The following is a 7,368-nucleotide window of genomic DNA, read 5'->3' on the forward strand; positions in this document are numbered from 1 at the left end:
GTTGTTCAAGATAATATTAGCTCTGCTATTCCCTTCTCCACCTTTATGACTAAAGGTAGAAAGCAATAGAGCTATTTTCTTTGTATCTACTATTCTTTTCGTTTCCTTGTATCCTTGAACCATTCTTTACAATATTTTCGATCTTCAAACTAGCGACCATTGTACTAAGGTGTTCTCCATCTTTTTTGCCCATTGATTGCTAAGATAATTTCTCCAGAAAAGAAGAAAATAACTAAATAATGGTTTGTTCTCCAAAAAGACTTTGGTTAAAGCCCGTAGGGTAATAATAAGAAGGATCCTCCAAAAGAAAAAAAAAAAAAATATATATATATATACACACACACAAACATACACATTATTATGTCTAAAACTGGTAAAGCTAAGGAAACCAAATTTGGCACATATGTTTTTAATAGGTATGGGGAAAATAAAAATAAAGAATTGTGTTATTTTTTTAATATTACCAAAATGGCATCTGTTTATTTTAATATTTAAAGTCAAATAAAAAAGAACCAGTTTAGTTATAAAACATTTACTACACACCGACTATTTGGAAAATATTTTTGCAATTTCAACTGTACTAGTTTCAAAGGAATCTGTCAAGGCATAAGCGATCACGACCACTTCAAAGGTACGTTAGCAGAAGCTGTTAGCAGCAAACATTTTGTCTTTTGGTAAGTATCAGCTGTTTTACATTGGTAATAAAAAGGTTCAAATATACCAGATACTTCGCAATTTTTATGAAAATTACAATGGTACTTTATTATCGAAATCCATCAACGTATATTTGAGCCGGGAGCACCAAACATGTCATAGTTGAGAGTTTATCAGTTGTTTAGTTGTTTATTCTACAAGAGTATCTTTAAAGTAGTCCAGCTCGCGTATGCATTAATGGATTTCGCTGAAATAAGTACCGGTGGAATTGTCATAACATTTTCCAAATAGTTGGTACCTTGTAAATTTTTGTAAGTGATGTAATACAGCTGATGCATATCAGAAGACAAGACGTTTGCTTTTTCTGGCTTGTGGAAGCGTTGCGAGTGTTCGTGCTCGCATATGACATGACGGATTCCGTTAAAACTAGTACCTTGGGAATTGCAATAAACTTCTCCAAATTGTTAGTTTCTAATACATTTTTATAAGTATACTTGTTATTTGATATAAAAAGTTTTCACGAGACGCCATATTGTTAATATTAAAGAAAATAACACAATTATTTACCAAATTTAGTTTATTTAGCTGTACTACTTTTAGAGAATATAATTTGTTAATAAAAATTATGGCTAGGGGCTAAACGAAGTGGAAATTATCTTAGAAATCACACATAAATTCTGGAAATGCATTGCCAGCCCAACCTTTTTGTTACACCCTGTTTGTATATCATCTTAACCACATATTTTGAAGTAATGAAGTTTCTGAAAGAGACAAGTGTCTCAGGGTGAGATATTTTGTGTGGTTAAGTTCTTACTCACCGGTGCTTTACTGCGAGAAACGGCATTAGAATGTTTCCTTGAAAAAAATACCAGGTCCCCTTTTGTGAGTAAAATACACTTTGAAGGACTCTTGTTCTTCAAAACATCAAAGTAATGTTTCAAACTTGCTTCTTTTCGAAACATCAAAGCTAAAGCTTAAAGTCGTAAGTGTGATTAAAACTTTTCTGTTACAACCTTTTTCCTTACCTCACCATTTGCAACTCCATTGGTATAAATCGGAATTTTTAGCACAAAGAGTTTAAATTAGTTATACATGCAATTAAAAATTTCCTGATGTGACTGTAAACAGTGGGATAATAGACTGCACTTAAATAATCACTTAAGACCTAAGTGGAATACTAACAACATGAGGGCTAAAATGCAGTGAATAAACCGAAGGAATGTTACTCCATAGAAACATCAGCACAAACAACACGTCACGCACATCAGTGTCTAACGCTCTGAAATATACAGAGTTTAAGTCCCGCACAGGCTTGATAATTCCCAAACAGGTACAGGTATAGGTTACAGGTAAGGCAATAAAACTTGGTACATCATTACTGCGATTATAAACCTTCTTTTTGAAGTAACTACAATTTTTTTCATGCCAAGGGTATGGAAATCTTCCAAAGAGTCGTAAGGAAATCAAATTAGAGTATAGGTTGAGTGGTATATCAAATTAAACATCGCTATTTGTAGAGTGCAATACTACAAATCCGACATGAAAAGGTTCATTCTATAAAAGATTAAGATTAAGTTTAAAGTTTGAAACATCTATAATGTAGGTCCTGTTCTAGGTGGTTTAATATTCTTGTTTTGGCTCAAGTTGTGAAAGTTAAGCTTAGTAAATGAATATTGGACCTAATAAATAGTTTTTAAGATAGTTATTGATTCTTCACATCCAATGGAGGATGGTATACAAGGAGTCAGGCAAAATAATTTAACGAGAGCATAACTCATCATTTACATTACTTTTAACTAACAATATTGAGCTACAATAAGCACACTGCAACATTTAATTCTTCTTGTACACTCATTCTGTAAACGGCATGCTGTTTTTATGATAATAGTTGTATTATAATAGTAAAATATCACCTATTTAGTGTTGGTAAGTAGTTATTAACTACACTCTGTATTTATATTTGTTTGTTTGTGTGTTTTGGTAGTTTTAGTTTTTCTTTGTTATTGATAGTATAAGTATTATTTATTTGATGTAATATTATTTATAATTTCTATAGTTTTTTAAGATTTAATATATTTTATAAAAATACGTCTATAAGATTATCAAATAATAACTAAAAAACTAAGGTTTATGTTTAATTTATAGTTACAATCTCTGAAAGTTACCACTTAACTACTTTGCTTGTCCAGTATTTGTGTACACTATGAGCACAAGTATGTTATTACATCACAACGCCGTAGAGTTATACAATTTAATAATTCAACCTTATCAGAAAATATGAGTATTTTTTTCTTTAATACCTTTGAACACATTATGAAATATTAATAGACTTTGTATAATTAAATATTTCAATTCAATACTTTTACAGTTTAATATTTTCTAACAACTAAAGTAGTATTATATTTTAGCATATATTTAATGTTAATACATTTTTGAACATTATTAGTTAAAAAGAAATATTTTGGCAAGAAGGAAACAATGATGTTTATTACATAGAGTTTCAAAGTAAACTGTATAGTTACATACAATCTTCTTAGCAAACGTTAATTTAAGTATTCACTTTCAGGCAAGTTATGTTAAGAAAACAAGAACTTACGCTAATGCAAGTTTACCTTCCACTTCTTGCAGGGTACTTCGGTGTTTACCAAAGTTGCACGCTGATGTTTACAGACTTAACCGACTGGAAGTGTTTCGACCCATCGTCGGTCTCTAATATTAAGCAGGATATTAGACGATATCGTGTAGTATTATAGTCACTGCAATAGATTGTATTATTATCCGAGATTTACATAATATATTTTTATGTATACATGATTATTTAATAAATTATTTATGACATAACTAGATGATGAATGAAAAACTAATTAAGTGTTATCGGGCAAACTAATGTGATTAATCAAAACAAAGTAACTGTTACGTGTTTGTTATTACAATATGAAAGTAATTTACAGTTGTGTTGGAATTGAGTACTATGTAGGTTATATTATTATTAACAAAATCTTAATTTTCATTTAACAGTGGAATAGGTACTAGTAGAAATAGAATAGTAATTTGTATTTCTTTCTTTTATACAAGCTGTAGGCTAAACGTATCTGATTTAGACTTCACTATGCAATTCCTGGGTACTGCACGAAGCTGTCCAGCAGTTTCGCAATGATTTTTCCCGATAAAATAGGATAGATTTAGATGAATAATTTATTAAGTCAAAGAGGTTAACTAATTAATTAGGATGTTCCTAATATAAAATTTCGTCACATATGATCGGGAGAAAGCCAGAAGAGTTAATTGAAGAGATGAGGTTTTCGTAAAATCACTATACTTTAGCTTAGAAATGAAAGGTGTATTTACTGGTACACTTTTCCACTTTAATATTTTCATGTTTGGCTTCGGGATGCAATCTCTTATATAAACAATGTGGAACTGACCGACTGTAAGACATGATATTTCCAAATAACCAGTTAATTTCAGAGGATGCCACTCTAGGATTACTTTGACATATACTGTAGAAGGGCGCAACTATACAAAGTAAGTTTATTTTGCTGTTTATGCTGAGGTCAAATGTCGTTCCTGTGGGAGACAATCTGGAATGTATCAGGTGGCATCAATGACAAGGTGTACTGCGGTGTAAGGATAACACATATCATCTCAGATATACTGTGATAGACTTGATTATGTCTTGCTTGGTAGATTATTTAAGTTTTACATATTCAGTTCAGCGCATCAACTATTACCCTTGCAGATAATAATAAGGCTAGTCAGACCTCATAACCACTTTTGCATGGTAAAATACTTGAGAGAGTGTTTATAATATTAGACATAACCAAACTTATATAAAACGTGCTCATTACATTGTAAACTCACCGCTACCTTTACCTTCTGCTTTATAAACAAAAAAAGAAATTTTAAATTATTTTAGTATTAATACAGTAAAGTAATTTAAATTATAATCTTCTTACGTCGTGGAAAATAATCTCAGACAACTAAATTTACAGTTTCTGTACAAAACCTCTGTTACTGGTGTCACAGCCACAGTCTCATTTAAGCTTCATACAGTACTTTAAATTACATGCTTTGTTGCTAGCTGTTATTAGTATTTGATTCAAATATTTAAGGTCAGGTTGTAGGTCAGTCATAATTAAAAAATTTAGCTTATAAATCTAGCTTACGCTTAGGTTTGTTAATAAATAAAAACATATTTATAAACAACTAAAATACATATAGAAAAGCACAAATTGACTTATCTATGTCAGCGTTTATGAGAGCTAAATAAATCAGATTTTAATAATTTATAAAACTCCCACTTCATGTACAGTTCCCTTTAAATAAATATTTTAACATAGTTTTTATAATTCCTGTTAAAACACACACACACACACACACACACACACACATCTTCAATTTACCATGCTTATTTACAACACACGCCTAATATTTCAAACTGGTGCATTTTTATGCTCTGAGTGAAATAGAGGAGAACTTATATTGTTTGTTTAAGATCGGCAAATGGACCTTAAAAAGCTTTTCCTGCTTTTGTATCGACGACATAGTTCTTACTTTAATTTTTCATTGTAAATCAGACAACATACAGACCACAAACCCCCTTGGTCACCAATTAAGAATGGTATTATCGACTATGGTGATTAAGGCTTAGAAGTTACCTGGTTAACTGTTATGATATTACTATCAAGACTTGGTGTTTGTAATGTTCAGTTATCAATTTATTACAATTTTAAAGGCAGTACAATGAATATTTAGGTTTATCTTTGTTTTAGATAGAATATAATTATTCTTAATGCACGTCACAATTTACACAAAAACCAAGTGATCGAGACTTATCTGGAGAATATCTTTTCTTATTGAAGGGAACGATTCATGTCAAAATGAGCACACATTATAAGTTATGATATAACCCTAAAAAAGGTTTTTGATATTATTGACAAATACGCTGAAGAATTTGTTAAAACTTCATGTATTTAGAGTTGTAACTTTGATTAAGTTTCCACTCATAACTTGGAAACAATACGATATTAGTCTACCCATCTAGTGTTTCACTTATATTTATTACGCCTCTATTCTTAGTTACGACACAAATTGATTTTAAAGTTGGTTAGTTATATTATGTAACTGATTAGTCCTAGTAAAGGTTATTAGGTTCACTAATAGACAAGCTCCCTGTAGATTACAACACAGACCTAAATAAACGTGAAAACTGAACACATCCGCCCGTATGTTTTCTGTGCATCTCTAGCCAGGAGTCGAGTCGGTAAGTAGATTACAGCTTTCCTGACTTTATCCTCGTATTTCGATGGCTTGATATTTTATGGAACATCACACCTGTAAAACTACGTATGCTGCAGGGATGGAAAAGTATAATATAACTCAACTGCTGTGCAAATTGAGCTCAATTTCAATTGTGTTAAATATGAAGCAAAAATATTATTTAATAATATAGTAGCTAATATGAATATTTAGATATTTAAGACCAAGATGTATTTAATTTAAAATAACCAAACCAAATATTTAACTTTTCAACTAAGCATTTTATCGTGGTGGAAGAATAATTAATTTACCTTTTTTATATGAAACTAAAAAAAAGTCCCGCAGTACAAGTAAATTATATTTAAAATGCCGATATAGAGTTTGTCTTGTTGCCACGATCAAGAAAGTCTTTCAAAAGTGTATGTTTATTGCGTTGCACACGTACTTCATAATTTAGTGCCTTAAAATGGTGTTTGGCTATTTAACATACGGTAATGTGTAATTGCAGTCCAGGCGCTTCTTAAACCTTGATCCTTTGCAGCGCTGCCTGTCGGCTAGTAACATCAAAGGGCATAGGACATAAACCTTTCATAATTATCGGTCAAAGATTCTATAAAGGACATACAGACAAACATTTTATATATTATATATGTGAAATAAATTAAATTTGAACACTAGCAGTTACCCGCGGATTCGCATCCAATTTCGAATGCTTTGAACCTGTATGGGCACTTCTGTTTGGATTGAATTATATTTTCAAGCAACAATGTTGAGTTTCCTTGTTGCCACGATAAATATTTGTAAAAAATTGCATATTTATGGCCATAGTTATATGCTTCTGCGAATTTTAGTATTCTTGTGGCACAGTTTATTTTGCCTTGTTTTCCGATCAAGAAAATATATATCCATACAAAGGTATAGAAAGCATACTTCTGTCAAAAGACAAGTAAGAAGGGTCTGTCTTTAAAATTATAGTAAAAGTTAGTATCTTTTATATTTGCATAACAGTACGAACCAATCTCTGCATACGTAATATTTGAAAAAATGATCATTAAATAGTATGCTTTTAACAAAACTATTAAATTTATTATCTTGATACTTTATTACTCTGTGCTCAACAGTGGTTGCAGAAAAATGTTTAAATAAGTAGTGTTGTTACTATCAAGCTTAATCTATGCTTTTACACTATAAATGTAAAGCAGTTGAAATTAGTGGTTACGTTAATTAACCTTATAGTTGCGCTGTCATAAACAGTGTTTACTCAAAACAGTTGATTCCATTCCAACAGGTCCTACAATAGTTAAATTACTTTAATGCATCTTTAAAGACCTAGATGTGAATTTTCGTAATTTAAAGATCAGTTGGGCGTATCGCGGAGGGATTTGTGAAAATAAGATTAGGCTCATATGTTAACAAGTGACCCTAAGAATGTATAAGTAACATTTCAGTACAATC

Source organism: Homalodisca vitripennis, chromosome 1 (genome assembly GCF_021130785.1).
Source record: "Homalodisca vitripennis isolate AUS2020 chromosome 1, UT_GWSS_2.1, whole genome shotgun sequence".
Taxonomy (NCBI): Eukaryota; Metazoa; Arthropoda; class Insecta; order Hemiptera; family Cicadellidae; genus Homalodisca; species Homalodisca vitripennis.